This window comes from Neophocaena asiaeorientalis, unplaced genomic scaffold (assembly GCF_003031525.2).
Source record: "Neophocaena asiaeorientalis asiaeorientalis breed wild unplaced genomic scaffold, Neophocaena_asiaeorientalis_V1.1 scaffold629, whole genome shotgun sequence".
In the NCBI taxonomy this organism is placed as follows: Eukaryota; Metazoa; Chordata; class Mammalia; order Artiodactyla; family Phocoenidae; genus Neophocaena; species Neophocaena asiaeorientalis.
This window is the reverse complement of record NW_020175468.1, coordinates 4701656-4719436: the sequence shown is the minus strand read 5'-3', so window position 1 is coordinate 4719436 and position 17781 is coordinate 4701656. Positions and strand designations below refer to the sequence as shown.

At 45.8% G+C, this 17781-nt stretch overlaps 1 protein-coding gene and 1 pseudogene across 1 annotated transcript in view; one reads left to right on the top strand and one right to left on the bottom strand.

The window, feature by feature from the left end:
• Window positions 1–17781, bottom strand: part of LOC112415656 (optic atrophy 3 protein) — a 36569-nt gene that overhangs the window by 6120 nt on the left and 12668 nt on the right. The gene's annotated exons all lie outside the window — the stretch shown is intronic.
• On the top strand, window positions 14291–14787 carry LOC112415287 (barrier-to-autointegration factor pseudogene; annotated as a pseudogene).

The following is a 17781-nucleotide window of genomic DNA, read 5'->3' as shown; positions in this document are numbered from 1 at the left end:
GCAGGGGGAGGCCCCCCTGCCGCAAAAAAAAAAAAAAAAAAAAGAATGAGGTGCTGCCACCGAAAACTAACTGGGAGAATTCAGGAGGGGCTGAAAGGAGGGAGGACACGCCAGCCCACAGTATGTCTTCTACAACTAACCCAGGAGGGGCCAAAAGGAAGAGGGAGGACACAATATGTCCCGCCAACCTCCCAGAATCCTCCTCACTGAAATCCATCTTGGCTGAGAGATGCGTGCCACCAGGAAGGACCCTGAGTCAGAGTGATTAGCCAGAGACAACCCGGAAACTAACCCCATCACCATATAACCTGAGACTGCGAGCCATGTCGCGGAGCAGCTCTCCTGGGTTCCCTTACCCTGCCGCTCTCCGCCCAGGCACCCCTCCCCAATAAAGCCTTTTGCTTTGTCAGCACGTGTGTCTCCTCGGACAATTCATTTCCAAATGTTAGACAAGAGCCCACTCTCAGGCCCTGGAAGGGGTCCCCCTTCCTGCAACATAACAAAATATTCAATGGACTTTGAGGGCATTACGCTAAGTGAAGTAAGTCAGAGAAAGACAAATACCATATGATCTCACTTATATGTGGAATTTAAAAAACAACAACAGGGACTTCCCTGGTGGCTCAGTGGTTAAGAATCCGCCTGCCAATGCAGGGCTCGAGCCCTGATCCAGGAAGATCCCACATGCCGCGGAGCAACTAAGCCTGTGTGCCACAACTACTGAGCCCGTGAGCCACAACTACTGAAGCTCCCGTGTCTAGAGCCCGTGCTCCACAACAAGAGAAAACACCGCAATGAGAAGCCCGCGCACTGCAACAAAGAGTAGCCCCTGCTCGCCACAACTAGAGAAAGCCCGCACGCAACAACGAAGACCCAACGCAGCCAAAAATAAATAAGTAAATAAATAAATTTATAAAAACAACAAGCCAAGCTCACAGATACAACAACAACAAAAGAAAATTAAACATCAACGCCAATCTTAAGCACTCAGGGAAAGTACCGTTTCACAAAACTTTTGGTCTTGTTTTGTATGTGACTGTACGAATATGTATGTGACTGGAACATGGTCAAAAGGTTGAAAGCCACTGTCCTAAGTTTTGGTTGGAATTCCGCTGAGTCTACACATCATTTTCAGGACAGTGACATCTTCCCAGCATTGAGTCTTTCAATCCACGAATGTGGTATCTCTCCCCACTTAGCCTCTCATTTTCTCTGCAAGTCTTACACCTCTTTGGTTTTACTTATTACTAGGTAATGATATTTTTTGCCGTTATTCTTCATGGTATTTTTTTTTTTTTTTTTCGGCTGTGCCGCCGGCTCGCAGGATCTTAGTTCCCCCACCAGGGATCGAACCCGTGCCCCCTGCAAAGTGCAGAGTCCTAACCACTGGACCGCCAGGGAATTCCCTGTCATGGTATTTTAAATTTCATTTTCAATTTGGTTGGGGCTGGTATATAGAAATACAATTGAGTTATGTAAATAACTTTCTTTCCAGTGACCTCCCTAAATCCATTCTTTTTTTTCCTTTTTAGTGAAATATAACGTATACAAAGTATACAAATGTTAATTGTAGAGCTGGATAATTTTTTAATATGTAGGCATCACATAGATCAAGATCTAGAACATTCCCACACTCCAAATGGCTCCCACTTTCAAGCCCTCTTCCAGTCAGTACCCCTAATGTCACTATTCTGACCTCTTATGATAGATGATATGTTCTCTTTAAATCCTATTCTGTCTTCTTCGTCATAGATCATTCGTTCTCTTTCTGGTCTGACTTCTTTTGTTCAGCAGTATGTCTGTGAGATCCACTGTGTTGCCATGTGGTTCAGCTCATCCACTGTATAGATGGACCAGTTCATTCATCCATACCCCACTGAGGGCCATTTAGGGAGCCTAGAGTAGAAAGCTTTCCCAGGAGTGAAACTGCTGAACCACAGGGCATTGCATCACCCAGACAATCGCAATAAACATCTTAACGAGTTTTTCTGTTGTTGGGAACAAGTTGATCCTAAAATTTACAGGAAATGCAGAGGTCCTAAGAATAGAAAAGTTTAAAGAAGAACAAAGTTTGAAGATTTACACTATCAGATTTCAAGACAAAGTAATTAAGATCGTATTGGTATGGAGGATGGACAAATAGAAGACTGGGAAAGAACAGACTGTCCAAAACTAGACCCACACATATCTGATTGCTTTTCAAATGCTAGACCAACCTTGTAGTCTTGGAATAAATCCCACTGGGTCATAATTTATTATCTTTCTTATGTAATGCTGGATTCTAGTTGCTAATATTTTTGTTTAGGATATCTGAATCCATGTTCAGAAGAGATCTTGGCCTAAAATTTTCCTTTCTTGTAATGACTTTGTTAGGTTGTTGTATCAGTATTCTACTGGACTCATAAAATGAATAAGGAAGTGTTCCACTTCCTCTATTATTTAGAAGAATTTGGGTAATGACATTATTTCTTTCTTAAATGTTTGGAAGAATTTACCAGTGAAGCCGTCTGAGCCTGTGGTTTTCTTTATGGGAAGGTTTTAAATTATAGATTCAATGTCTCTAACAGATATAGGGCTATCCAGATTCTCTATTTTTTCTTGTGTCAATATTGTTAATTGTGTTTTTCAAGGAAATGGTCCATTTCCTCTACATTGCCAAATTTTTTGGCCGAAATTGATCATAATATCCTCTTGTTATCCTAGAATTAGGATGAATTAATGAATTAATGTGTCGTTTTTTCATCCCTTTTAATGGAAATTTGTGTTTTTCCCCTTGAGTAGTATTAATCTTTTCAAAGAACCATCTTTTGACTTTGTTGATTTCCTCTACTAAATGCCTGCTAACTCCTAGTTGTTCTTCAAGGTGCATCTCAGGGATTTCCTTCTTCAGGACTAGGTCAGATGACTACTCTGGGCATCCTCGGCTCCCTGGGCTCCGACATCCCAACCCTGATCAATCTTGGGTGTCACTGATGACAGATCTGTCTACCCCACTGGATCATGCGCTCTGCAAGGGCTGGGCCCAGGCCCGTTCTGCTCTCCCTTCCATCTCACACCTAAATTCACCTCTGCCTGGGATACCATTCCCCCACTCCTCTTTTCCCACTGTGCCCCAATTCATCTTTTAGGTCTCACCTGGAGTGTCCCTTCCTCCAGGAAGCCCTCTCTGATACCTAGGCTGCGTCAGACACGTCCTCTAGGTTCCCAAAGCTCCCTGGGCTTCCTTCATCATGCTGCTGTTTATTCTAGGTTGAATTTTTTAAAAAGAATATGGAGGCAGAACTCCTTGCTTCTAAAATGGACATAGAAATATGTTTCACCCAGCCTTGTTTGACCTTTCACCAAAAAGGCTGGTTTCACTGTTTTTAATATCCTTGAGGCCTCTGGCCTCTCCCTGCTTCAAGGGAACTCTTTCATCATTGCCTGGAGGCTAGACTGTAGCTCCTTAAGGGCAGGTTCCCAGAAACGCCCAGCCCAGCACCTGGCATCGAGAAGGCACTCGGGGCATGTTTAACGAGTGGATGAACGGCTCATCTTTCCTTCAGGTTTCCTCAAATTTACCGTATTTAGTCACGATAAGCACCCACGTTTTGTCAAAACGTCGTCTGTTTCGAAGTTTATATCTTAACTGAAGTTTGAGGTTTACTCTATCTCTGAGGAGTCGAGAATGCTGCTCCTTCCAAGGGGGAGAGAATTTAACACGTTGCTTTAGCCAAGGAAAAGGCAGGACTCACCGAACCTGTTTATCTGCCCTTAGCCACCCTGCTGAAACTTCTAACCTCATACCACGTGGCACACTGCTACCTTCACTTCTACTTTTTTTTGAAGTATGTCGATTTACAATTTTGTGTTAGTTTCAGGTGGACAGCACAGTGATAGATTATACTCCATTATAGTTTATTACATGATAATGTGTATAATTCCCTGTGCTATACAGTACATCCTTGTTGCTTACCTATTTTATATATAGTTTGTATCTGTTAATTCCATACCCCTAATTTGTCCCTTCCCACTTCCCTCTCCCCTTTGGTAACCACAGTTTGTTTTCTATATCTGTGTGTCTGTTTCTGCTTTGCATATACATTCGTTTGTATTATTTTTTAGATTCTGCATATAGGTGATATCTATTGTATTTATCTTTCTGACTTATTTCAGTAAGCATAATATTCTCTAGGTTCATCCATGGAGCTGCAAATGGCACTACTTCATTATTTTTCATGGCCAGGTAATATTCCATTATACATATATACACACACATACATATATATCTCACATCTTTTTAATCCAGCTGAGGTAGGAGATAGATGAGGCCCCAGGCTGAACAGCTCCAAGCATCTCCTGCTGATCCTTTGAGATAAGATACCATCATGAGTATTAGGCCTTGCCTGGGTAAACGCCAAAGCCACTACATTCTTCTCATGCTTGTGGTGAAGGGGATTTCCCGGCCTGACACATGCACAGAGAAGGTCCTCAGTCTAGGGGAGGGAAAATGGGAGGGAGGAGGCACCAGCTCAGGATTTGTCCTGCCAGCCTCCCAGAAACCTTCACACTGGAATCCACCTTCACTGAGAGATGCGCATGCACACCGGGAAGGATGCTGAGTCAGACCAAATATGGACACAGGCGATATGATTGGCCAGAGGCAACCCGGAAGACTGCCCCAATAATTAAGCAACTTAAATCCTTCCTGTTGGCACGCAACTCACTCCAAGTTCGCCCGTGTGTTCTTCCACACGTACTTTGCTTGTATTAAATGCTTTATCTGTTTCACAATCTCGGTCTCTTTGCTGAATTCCTTCTTCAAAGAAGACAAGGACTGAGGTCCCTCTTCTTCCCAGAAGAATCACAACCGTCTGTTGATGGGCACTTGGGTTGCTTCCACTTGTCTTGGCTATTGTAAATAGTGCTGCTATGAACACTGGAGTGCATGTATCTTTCCAAATTAGTGTTTTCGTTTTCTCCAGATATGTGCCTAGGAGTAGAATTGCTGGATCATTTATAGCTCTATTTTTAATTTTTTAAGGAACTTTCATACTGTTTTATTCCCACAACAGTGTAAAAGTGTTCCCTTTTCTCCACATCATCTCCAATACTTGTTATTTATAGATTTTTTAATGATAGCCATTCTGGGGACTTCCCTGGTGGCGCAGTGGTTAAGAACCCGCCTGCCAATGCAGGGGACATGGGTTAGATCCCTGGTCTGTGAAGATCTCACGTGCTGTGGAGCAACTAAGCCTGTGCACCACAACTACTGAGCCTGCGCTCTAGAGCCCACGAGCCACAACTACTGAGCCCGTGTGCTACAACTACGGAAGCCCGCGCGCCTAGAGCTTGTGCTTTGCAACAAGAGAAGCCACGGCAATGAGGAGCACGTGCACTGCAATGATGAGCAGCCCTTGCTTGTAGCAACTAGAGAAAGCCCGTGCACAGCAACGAAAGACCAATGCAGCCAAACATAAATAAATAAAATAAATTTATATATAAAAAAATGATAGACATTCTGACAGGTGATACTTCATTGTGGTTCTGATTTGCATTTCTCTAATAATTACTGATGCTGAGCATCTTTTCATGTGCCTGTTAACCATTTGTATGCCTTCTTTGGAAAAATGTATATTCAAGCCTTCTGCCCATTTTTTGATTGGATCGGGCTTTTTTTAAAAAAATATTGAGTTGTATGAGCCATTTATATATTTTGGATATTAACCCCTTGTCGGTTGCATTGTTTGCAAATACCTTCTCCCATTCCATAGGTTGTCTTTTGGTTTTGTCAGTGTTTTCTTTTGCTGAGCAAAAGCTTTTAAGTTTAATTAGACCCCATTTATTTACTTTTGCCTTTAGTTTATTTTTTTTTAATTTCTTTGTTTTATTTATTTATTTATTTATGGCTGCGTTGGCTCTTCATTGCCGTGCGCGGGCTTTCTCTAGTTGTGGCGAGCGGGGGCTACTCTTCGTTGCGGTGCGTGGGCTTCTCATTGCGGTGGCCTCTCTTGTTGCAGAGCACGGGCTCTAGGAGTGTAGGCTTCAGTAGTTGTGGCATGCAGGCTCAGCAGTTGTGGTTCATGGGCTCTAGAGCACAGGCTCAGTAGTTGTGGCACATGGGCTTAGTTGCTCCACAGCTCGTGGGATCTTCCTGGGCCAGGGATTGAACCCGTGTCCCCTGCATTGGCAGGTGGATTCTTAACCACTGCACCACCAGGGAAGTCCTACTTTTGCTTTTATTTCTTTTGCCTTAGGAGACTGGTCCAAGAAAATGTTGTTATGATTTATATCAAAGAGTGTTTCTTCTAGGAGTTTTATGGTTTCAGGTGTTACACTTAGGTCTTGAAACCATTTTGAATTTATTTTTGTATATGGTGTGAGGAAATGTTCTAATCTGACTGTTCTACATGTGGCTGTCCAGTTTTCCCAGCACCACTTGTTGAAGAGACTGTTTTGCTCTCCATTGTATATTCTTACCTCCTTTGTCTTCAATTAATTGACCGTAGGTGCGTGGGTCTGCTACCTTCACTTCTGCCTGTGCACTTGAGGAGGAGACACTGAGTCCGAGTTGGGCCATTTGGCGGCGGGCAAGGGAGTATTCTTCTCTAAGCCTTCATTCATCTTCAAAATAAGGACCCTCCCTCCTACAGGATAGTACTGCCGAAAAGACTAAATGAGTTCATGCAAAAACTTTTCACTCAGGGCCAGGCTCAACAAACGGCAGCATGGCCTGTGGAGTCATACAGACCTGGACTCAAATCTTGGCTCTGTCACTTCCTGGATATGCAAGCTGTACCTCAGTTTCCCCATCAGTCAACTGGGGATACCCAACTGGCAGGACTGGGAGAATGGCAATGAAAGACTAAAAGAGAAATTGCTCAATTTAATAAATGTTAAATGTTAGCATCCTCTTCCTGACTCCTGTGCAGAGTTTTATTCCTGGAAATATGTCCTACCCAGTGGTCTGAGCTCTATGCCCTAGGGCTACATAGAATAGTTTTCAGCCTCCTCACTGGTCTCTGTATCTCCAGTCTCATTCCCTTTGATCCATCCTCCATACCACAGAGTATCCCAACTCAGATATCCTCTCCTCCCTGAGCCCCAGGCTCCTGGGCAACCCCGCCCTAGCTTTTTTTTTTTCTTCTTTTTTCTTTTTTGCGGTACGGGCCTCTCACTGTTGCGGCCTCTCCCATTGCGGAGCACAGGCTCCGGATGCGCAGGCTCAGCGGCCATGGCTCACAGGCCCAGCCGCTCCGCGGCATGTGGGATCTTCCCGGACTGGAGCACGAACCCGCGTCCCCTGCATCGGCAGGCGGACCCTCAACCACTGTGCCACCAGGGAAGCCCCCCACCCTAGCTCTGACCACTCTGGGCCATCGCTGTGTGGTGACAAGTCTATCCCCCCAACTGGACTATGAGCCCCATGAAGGCAGGATCTGGGCTGAGCTGGTCGCTGCAGTGTCCCCAGCCCTGGATGGGGCAGAGAACAGGTACTCAGTGACAGGGCTGATCTGTGGAAGTCCCTGGGAGGGAACCGTGGACCCCTGGCGTGGCTCCCTCTCACCTGGCTCTACGCATCACCGCACTCAAACATTCGTCATCTGCCTTATTGTGATGTTCACTTTACTGTGGGGTTTGCTTTATGTGGTGGCCTCGGAACAGAACTGGCCATATTTCTGAGGTCTGTGTATATTGTGAAAGTGTTTTCCTGCACATGGGAAGGCATTTGGCTGGAATGTATCTGTTTCCTCAGGAAACTGTGCTCCTAAGACAAGGACAAGGGCCGGCGGGGGTTATGGGGGGGAGAGAGGCCAGGCGCCTCGGGAGTTTAAGGACATGAGACAGGACCAAGGGCCTCTCCCCCAATACTGGAAACACACCTTCATGCACACAATGGCTGCTTCCTTGTAAAATAAAGGGAACGTGTTCCTAACATGGGCCATCATTCAAATGTGAGCAGTGAGTCACCCTAACTACACTACCTATTATATACCTACTACTTAGGTAGCCTGGGATGATGAAAGGGCTGTGACAGAGATGCTAAATCCTGAACTGCTAAATGCGTCAGCTATGGAGAGGGGAGTGTTTTAAAACATGGGAGGGGGAGAATAAAAGCACTAAAACCTTACCTTCCATAATAAGAAGTCAACAGGTAATAAAAAATGGGGAAACAGGGACTTCCCTGGTGGTCCAGTGGTTAAGACTCCACGCTTCCACTGCAGGGGGCGTGGGTTTGAGCCCTGGTCAGGGAACTAAGATCCTGCATGCCATGCAGCGTGGCCAAAAAAATAAAATAAAATTTAAAAATGGGGAAACAATCTTTAGAAATATGGTGGTAAATACCAAAAAATAGCTAAAACATTTAAACTGTTTACCTGTGGCGAATAGGAATTGAAGTGGAAAAGGTTCAGTTTTCTTCTTCTTATCATAAATCATAGATATATTTGACTTTAAACTAAGTACTCATACTCCTTTGACAATGTTAGTAATTAATGTAATTTTTAAAACACAAATACATTTAGAAGACTTGTCCAAGCCAAATATTCCACCCAAAAGCCACAGAATAGACATTCTTCTCAAGTGCACATGGAATGTTCTCTGGTATAGATTACAAGTTAGGCCACAAAACAAGCCTTAACAAATTTAAGAAGACTGAAATCATGTCAAGCATCTTTTCTGACCCCACTGATATGAAGCTAGAAATCAATTATAAGAAAACTGGAAAATTCACAAATACGTGGACATTAAACACCATGTATTGCACAGCCAATGGGTCAATGAAGAGATCAGAAGAGAAATTTTAAAAAATAGTATGAGACGAATGAAAATGAAATAACAACATACCAAACCTCATGGGACGCGGCAAAAGCAGTTCTAAGAGGGAAGTTCATCATGATAAACACCTACCTCAAGAAACAAAAAAAATCTCAAATAAACAATCTAACTTCCAGAAAAAGGACAAATGAAGCCCAAAGTTAGTAGAAGGAAGGAAATAACAAAGATCAGAGTAGAAATAAATCAAATAGAAACTAAAAAGACAATATAAAAGGTCAATGAAACCAAGAGCTGGTTCTTTGAAAATATAAACAAAATTGATAAACCTTTAGCTAGACTCACCAACAACAAAAAAAGAGAGAGGAATCAAATAAAATCAGAAATGAAGGAGGAGGGGCTTCCCTGGTGGCACTGTAGTTAAGAATCCACCTGCCAATGCAGGAGACAGGGGTTTGAGCCCTGGTCCAGGAAGATCCCACATGCCACGGAGCAGCTAGGCCCATGCGCCACAACCACTGAGCCTGCGCTCTAGAGCTCATGAGCCACAACTACTGGAGCCTGTGCGCCTAGAGCCCATGCTCTGCAATAAGAGGAGCCACCGCAATGAGAAGCCGCAACAAAGAGTAGCCCCTGCTCACCACAACTAGAGAAAGCCCGCGCAAAGCAACAAAGACACAATGCAGCCAAAAATAAATAAATAAATTTATTTTAAAAAAGAGTTAGTGCTGGGATTCAGGGGTTCCAAGGCTGGAGGCCCAGTGACACTCCCTGTACAAGCCTCAGTTTCCTCCTTTATAAAAAGGTTTAATAATAATCCTTACTCATAGGGTGTGTGACATCCATCAAGAAGGTTTCCACACAGGGCATCCATTGTCATTGTTATAATTAGCCCTGGGCTGGGGCTGCTGAATCTCAAAATTGAAAAGCTGTCACCTGGTGTGGTACAGGGGAGCTGACAGAAAATACAGTGGGGTGTGCTCCTCCAGGCCTGGGAGAGGAGGTCACCGTTAGCAATGCCCAGCAGGTCCTCTTTCCTCCTGCGAATGCCAAGACCACAGGATTGGAGACACGCCAGGCCTGGATCCAATCTCCACATCCTCCGTGAACCCCCTTTTCCCTCACTGCAGAATGACTGGTAAAAACAGCCCCCAAGAAGAAGGGACGGTTCTTCCTACAGTAGATTTCCAATTAATACATGGAGAAGGAAAGAGGGAAAGAGAAAATCAACACTGGACAAATACCACAATAATAACTGTTGCAGATAAGATCCACAGATGATGCTAAAATTAGTGGGCATATAAAGCAGAAACTAACACACCATTGTAAAGCAATTATACTCCAATAAAGACGTTAATAAAATAAAATCAGTGGGCAGAAGTTTGAGGAGCAACAGCCTATCTGTATAGTCTCAAAATGTCTTCCCCAAGAGATTTATTTCATTTTATGTTCTATTGAGGTATAATTAACATACAGCATTACATTAGTTTCAGGTGTACAACCTAATGATTTGGTATTTGTATACATTTCAAAATTAGATGAACTGCAAAGGGAAAGATACTAAGTTTATACCGGACAAACTTAGCAGACACCACCTCGACCACGTGACCAAGGTCAATATGACCACAAATCAGACAGGCTGATATCATGAACCCCCTGATGTGGTGCACGGAGAAGCACACAACATTGGTTCTGCGGTATGTTTGCCAACAATGTGGAACTTCTTTCCAATCATGAGAAAGCATCAGACAAACTCAGACCAAAGGACAGCCTACAAAATTAACTAACCAGTATTCTTCAAAAGGGTCAAGGTCAGGCTTCCCTGGTGGCACAGTGGTTAGGAGTCCGCGGGCCAATGCAGGGGACACGGGTTCAAGCCCTGGTCTGGGAAGATCCCACATGCTGCGGAGCAACTAAGCCCGTGCGCCACAACTACTGAAGCCCGCGTGGCTAGAGCCAGTGCTCTGCAGCAAGAGAAGCCCGCGCACTGCAACAAAGAGTAGTCCCCACTCACCGCAGCTAAAGAAAGCCCGAGCGCAGCAATGAAGTCCCAACGCAGCCAAAAATAAATAAAGAAATTTATTTAAAAAAAAAAAGGGTCAAGGTCATGAAAGACAAAGACAGACCGAGAAACTATCATAGGTTAAAGGGGACTACAGAGACATGACAACTAATTCAGGATACAGGATGAGATCCTGGGACAGAATAGGGACTTTGGTGGAAGAACTGGTGAAATGCGAATGACGTGCGTGGTTATGTTACCAGCACTGCACTCACATTCATTCCCTGGGTTTGCTCCCTGTACTGTGTTTACATAAGATGCTATCATGGAAGGAAGCTGAGGGAAAGGTCTACATAAGCTCTGTACCATTTTTACAACTTTTCTGTAAATCTACACTGAGCTCAAAGTAAAAAGGTAAAAAAAGAAATAGCCTCCAGGTGGCAAGACTGGGAGGAAACGGACCCTAACGAACATTCGTGGCTGCCAGTGGAAATCTTCTGCACACCCCTGAGTCAGCAATTCTGCTTCTGGGGATGGATGAGGGATTTCAGTCACGCAGGTGTGAAAGGCGTGCCTGCCATGTTAGTCCTGCAGCATCGTTTATGACAACAATAAAAACGCCAGGAAAGACCCTACAGGACTATCTACGGTCTCATAAATTACAAGTTTTTCATGTGCTGATAGATAATTCTCTCCAGGATAACATGTAACATGGTCAGTGAAAAGCAGTGAGGACCAGCACAGTATATACTGTTTTGGGCGCGTTGCATATCAGCGTCTGCTTGGAAATGCATAGTTGTTTTTTGTTTTTTCTGGAAAATACTCAAGATAACAGTGGTTGCCTCTGTGGAGGAGAACAGGGTGCCTGGGGAACAGAAGTAGAGGGAGAATTTCTCCTACATACTCTTGTGAACCTGAAACCATGTGAACTTAAAAACAAAACCAAAAATGAGACAGATAATTAAAATTTTTTTCCAAAAATTCAACAAATAATCCTGGACCCAGGATTTGTGGTCAAACCTGTTTAGATGAAATACTCTGCTCTTCCCTCAAGCCCCACTAAGATGGCATTCAGGTAGGAAGAAGCCAGAAGCCACAAGAACAGAGGGAAGAGGGAGGGGTGGCCTGGAGGGGAGCAAGCCAGGGCAGGCCCAGAGGCCGGAAGCAGATGGCTGAGAGGCAACTGACAGAGCCAGCAGGAAGGAGACCTAGGCACCCATGGGTGGGTGTGTCTGGGGGGCGGGGACAGGGTGCAGGCAGCTGAACTAGGACAGACTAGGATGGCATGCACCAGTCCCTCTGAGAGCGGGGATAAGCTGAGGATATCCAGAACTCCTCCCCAACCTGACAGGAAGCTGCAGAGGGTGAACCAGGGGGACTCCAGGAACAGCCCAGGGGGCGGGCGCCATGCGGGAAACACGCCTGACCCTCTTGCCTGGGGCTGGTGGCCAATGCACAGAGGTCAAGAGCCAACCCCAGTGGCCCTAGGTGGAGTTGATGAGAGTGAGGTCACACCTTCCACTGAGGTACAGAAAGGGGCTCTGCTCAGCTGTGACCTTGGTAATCCAGGGAGAAGGGAAAGATCTAGGCCAAGGACATCCCCGTGGCTCCCAGGCCCCCTCTCCTCTCTTCAGGAACACAGAGACCCCTCCTCTCTCTCCCTCTAAAGCCCTGGTGAAGTGGGTATCTGCCCAGCAGCCACTTCTCTTTTTCTGGAAACCTCCCCTGACTCTCCTTTGAGGCGGGCCCTCCCCTCAATGTTCCCTCATGTTGTTCAGGTAAAACCGATCCTACCCTCATGTTTAGATGCTGGCATTTAGCCCTGGGATTTTTCCTGGAATTTCAGGAACGAGGCCCTCTCCTTCTTCTGGTGTTGCTTAGTGAGTGGGCTGTGAACCTGGAGCTACTGAGGCCATCTGATCCCCAAAGGGAGAGACTACCTGAGAAAGAAAGACAGCACAGAGAAACACAGGGCCCAGGGATCGGACTGTGCCTTCCAGGAATTGTCTGAGTTCCTGAATCTAGCTGAGGCTGAAGCTATGTACTTCCGGAGCTTTTATGCATCTGACCATTAGCTTAGAATTCTGTCACTTGTAAAGAGTTGAGGGAGGAGTTCAGAGTGAGGTCATCACCCCTTCTTGACAAATATTGAGAGACAGGAGTTTCAAGGAGCACTGAGGGAGAAATTGCTGGAAGAAGTGTACACCCATGAATGTGTATATACAACAGGACGCCAACATCACAGAAAAGAGGCTAGATAGGTCTCCTGCACTGAACAGGTGTTACTTTTATAAGCAGAAATCAACTTTCTTTGAAAAATAATACAGCAAATTAATTCCTCGCTGTCCTTGGTTTTTTTTTTTAAAGATAATATATTTAATCAAACCTTAATTTTTATTATTTATTTATTTTTTGCGGTACGCAGGCCTCTCACTGTTGTGGCCTCTCCCGTTGCGGAGCACAGGCTCCAGACGCGCAGGCTCCGCGCCATGTGGGATCTTCCCGGACCAGGGCACAAACCCGTGTCCCCTGCATCGGCAGGCGGACTCTCAACCACTGCACCACCAGGGAAGCCCTGTTCTTGATTTCTTTTGTCATCATGACATATTGTCCCTGCTGCCTTCAGAATCAAGTCCAAATGTATTAACATGGCCCTGTGTGGTCTGTCCTTGGATGGCCATCCAGTCTCTCTTCTTGCCACTTTCAGCCCCACCGTCTACATTTCAGCCCCACCAGCCTCTTCTGATTCCCCTCGTTCAGACCTTGACCCTTGCACATGCTGTTACCTGTGCCTCTGTCTTTCCACTTTGGCTCACTTCTCCTTGAGCTCTGCTATATCCCCTTCTCCCAAAAGCCCTCCCCAAACCCACAGACTGGCTAAGCTCCCCTCCAGGCTTTCCCAGCCCAGCACTGACCCACTGACCTCTCTGGATCGTCTGGAGAAGGGCCTGTCTCCCCTCTGAATTGTGAGACCCATGAGGGCAGGGCTGTGTCCCCACCGCTGCTCAGCACAGGACCCAGCACAGAGAAGATTCTGGGGAGTCCTGGATGCATGGATGAGACGGGGATGAATAAAACAAGGCAGGGACAGGGTTTGTTTCAGCCCTGTGTCCCCAGCACTCAGCACAGGTATAGAGAAGATACTCATAGGAGATATGTTGAAAGAATGAGACCAAAAATGAAAAGTCTGAGGTATAAAAACATATCAGCTTGGTGATAAAAAGACGCTTTATTCAATCAGTGCTGTTGGGACAACTGGACAACTAGGAAAGAAAATAAGATGGATCCGGAGTGGGTTGAGGTATCGGTGGGAGAGTCGGGTGGCGGAAGAAGCTGTTACGGGGACTGGAGCTGTGGATTAAGCCTGAACAAGATGACAACTTCCCAGGACTTCCCTGGTGGTCCAGTGGTTAAGACTCCACGCTCCCAAGGCAGGGCACACGGGTTCGATCCTTGGTCAGCGAACTAAGAGCCCGTATGCTTTGTGGTATGGCCAAATAAAATAAAATTTAAAAAAAAAAGAATATTTAAAAGATGACAATTTCCCAAAAGCACTGAGATTTCGTGGCAGAGCCCATGGGGAAAAAGCCAGTGGGCAGCCTAGCCGGCGCTGGCAAAGTCCTGGGCAAGAAGCTGGAGGAAAGGGGCTTTGACAAGGCCCACGTGGTTCTTGGCTAGTTTCTGGTGCTAAAGAAAGATGAAGACCTCTTCCGGGAATGGCTGAAGGACACACGCGGCGCCAACGCCACGCAGTCCCGGGACTGCTTCGGGTGCCTGGGGGAGTGGTGCGACGCCTCCCCGTGATGCTCTCTGGGGAGCCCTGATCCCGAGCCCCAGCACTGAGTCTCCAGAGTTTGCAGCCAAGTGAGGACTCCTCCCCCATCCTCTCCAAGGGAAAACACTGCTGTGGTGGTACAGACCTCCCGTGTACTCCAGGGTCTTTTGGGAGATCTCTCCCCTCATCATTTCAACTTTTTTGGAATTCTCAGCCTTGCATGCATCTCCCTTCTCCTTTCCCTGCCAAGTTTTGAGTCAGCTCTTTTTGGTAGAACGGTTACTGCCCTTGTAAAGTTTTTGTTTTTGTTTTTGTTTTCGGTACGCAGGCCTCTCACTGTTGTGGCCTCTCCCGTTGCAGAGCACAGGCTCCGGACACGCAGGCTCAGCGGCCTTGGCTCACGGGCCCAGCCGCTCCACGGCATGTGGGATCTTCCCAGACCGGGACACGAACCCATGTCCCCTGCATCAGCAGGCAGACTCCCAACCACTGCGCCACCAGGGAAGCCCCATCACCCCTTCTTGACAAATATTGAGAGACAGGAGTTTCAAGGAGCACTGAGGGGAAAATTCCTAGAAGTGTACACCCATGAATGTGTATATACAACAGCACGCCAACATCACAGAAAGAGGCAAGATAGGTCTCCTGCACTGAACAGGTGTTACTTTTATAAGCAGAAATCAACTTTCTTTGAAAAATAATACAGCAAATTAATTCCTCGCTGTCCTTGATTTTTTTTTAAAGATAATATATTTAATCAAACCTTAATTTTTATTATTATTTTTTTTTTTGCAGTATGCGGGCCTCTCACTGCTGTGGCCTCTCCTGTTGTGGAGCACAGGCTCCGGACGCCCAGGCTCAGCGGCCATGGCTCACAGGCCCAGCCACTCCGCGGCATGTGGGATCTTCCCGGGCCAGGACACGAACACGTGTCCCCTGCATCGGCAGGCAGACTCTCAACCACTGCGCCACCAGGGAAGCCCTGCTGGTTGTTTTTATACCTGGGGCAATGCATCACCAAGAAGGGAGAGGCGATTTGCCTTTCTTTTCATACTTCTCCCATAATTTCTTTTCTTGGGAGCAGAACCATCGGAAAGGGAGGGAAGGAAGGAAGGAAGGAAGGAAGGAAAGAAAGGAAGACGGAGTGAGGGAGGGAGGAAACCCAGCAGATTCCTCAGGCAAGTCAGGTGAAGCTAGAGCTCTGGAAAGGATTCCCTTAAAACTCTCCTTGCAGGAGTACGGGGAGTTGGGGTGGATTCACGTACAACAGCATGAAGGCTGCCTGCCAAGTGCCACATAGACTGGAATACTGAAGGTAGCATTCTTTGGGAGAGCATAACCCAGAAATAACCTAAACGTACACCAACAGGGGCCTGGTACGATCACACTAAGTACCAAGGGCTATGAAAAAGAATGTGGGATGAATTTTCAAGGTTATGTAGTTAAAGAGGAAAACAATAGGGCACAAAGTGAGGTGAACAGCACACAACCTTTTCTGTGAGTTACACATATGCATGTTCTTGTATGCACAGAACACCTCTGGAGGGTATCTGGGGAGTGACCTGTGGTGGTTTCCTTTCTAACCTCTGACCTTCCCTACTCTTCCCATCACCCTCTTCCCCAGCCACACAGGCCTCCTCACTGTTCCTGGAACCCAGCAGGCATGCTCTAGCCTCAGGGCCTTTGCACTTACTGTACCTTATGCCTGAAACACTACTCTCCAAACATCCATACTTCCTCATTTTACTCAAGTCTCTGTAATCACCTCCTCAGAGAAGGCTTCCTAAACCCACTCTAATAGAGCGAATACCTTCTCCCATTACACCTAATCCTTCTTTCCTGCTTCCTTTTTCCCTTAGTACCACTTAACATGTAACATATTTACTTTCTTTTTTCTTTTTTAAATAAATTTATTTATTTATTTTGGGCTGTGTTGGGTCTTCGTTGCTCTGCGTGGACTTTCTCTAGTTGCGGTGACCAGGGGCTACTCTTCGTTGCAGTGTGCGGGCTTCTCATTGCAGTGGCTTCCCTTGTTGCGGAGCATGGGCTCTAGGCGTGCGAGCTTCAGCAGTTGTGGCTCGCGGGCTCAGTAGTTGTTGCTTGTGGGCTCTAGAGCACAGGCTCAGCAGTTGTGGCGCATGGGCTTAGTTGCTCCGAGGCATGTGGGATCTTCCTGGACCAGGGCTCGAACCCGTGTCCCCTGCATTGGCAGGCGGATTCTTAACCACTGCGCCACCAGGGAAGTCCATTTACTTTCTTATTTACTATCTGTCTCTTATCAGGAGAACTCAACTCTAAAGGGCAGCAGAGACATGGGTCTCTTTTTAAACAGCTGTATCCCCAGCGCTTGGCAAGTAGTAGGCATTTGATAAATCTTTCTTAATGAACAAAGAAAAGAAGGAAGACAGGCAGGCTGATAGGGATAAGAAGGTATGTACTTTTCATCGTATTTCCTCTCGTACCACCTGAATTTTTCTACCACACGCATTATTACTGACCATGATGGAACTAAATTGGAAATCATAACAGTGAGAAATCTAAAAAGGCCCCAATATTTGGAAACTAAACAACTCACTTCTAAATAACCCAGGGGTCAAAGAAGACATCACAAGAGAAACTAAAAAATATACAGAACTGAATGACAATAAAGACATAATGTGGGACTTCCCTGGTGGCGCAGTGGTAAGAATCTGCCTGCCAATGCAGGAGACATGGGTTCGAGCCCTGGTCCGGGAAGATCCCACATGCCGTGGAGCGACTAAGCCCATGAGCCACAACTACTGAGCCCGCGTGCCACAACTACTGAAGCCCGTGTACCTAGAGCCCATGCTCCACAACGAGAAGCCACTGCCATGAGAAGCCCACGCACTACAACAAAGAGTAGCCCCGCTCACAACAACTAGAGAAAGCCCGCACACAGCAACGAAGGCCCAACACAGCTAAAAATAAATAAATAAATAATTTTTAAGAAAAGACACAATGTGTCAAATTTTATGGAACACAACTAAAGTAGTGCTAGAGGGAAATTTATATTTAAGTGCTTATATTAAGAAAAGAAGGAAGACTGAAAAAGCAATAATCTAAGATTCTATCTAACTAAAAAAAGAGCAAGTTAAACACAAGGTAAATAGAAAAAAATAATAAGGATAAGAGTGGAAATCAATGAAATAGGAAACAGAAAAATAAAAGGAAAATAACACAGCTAAAAGGTGATTCTTTGAAACATACTTTGATAAACCACTAGCAGGAT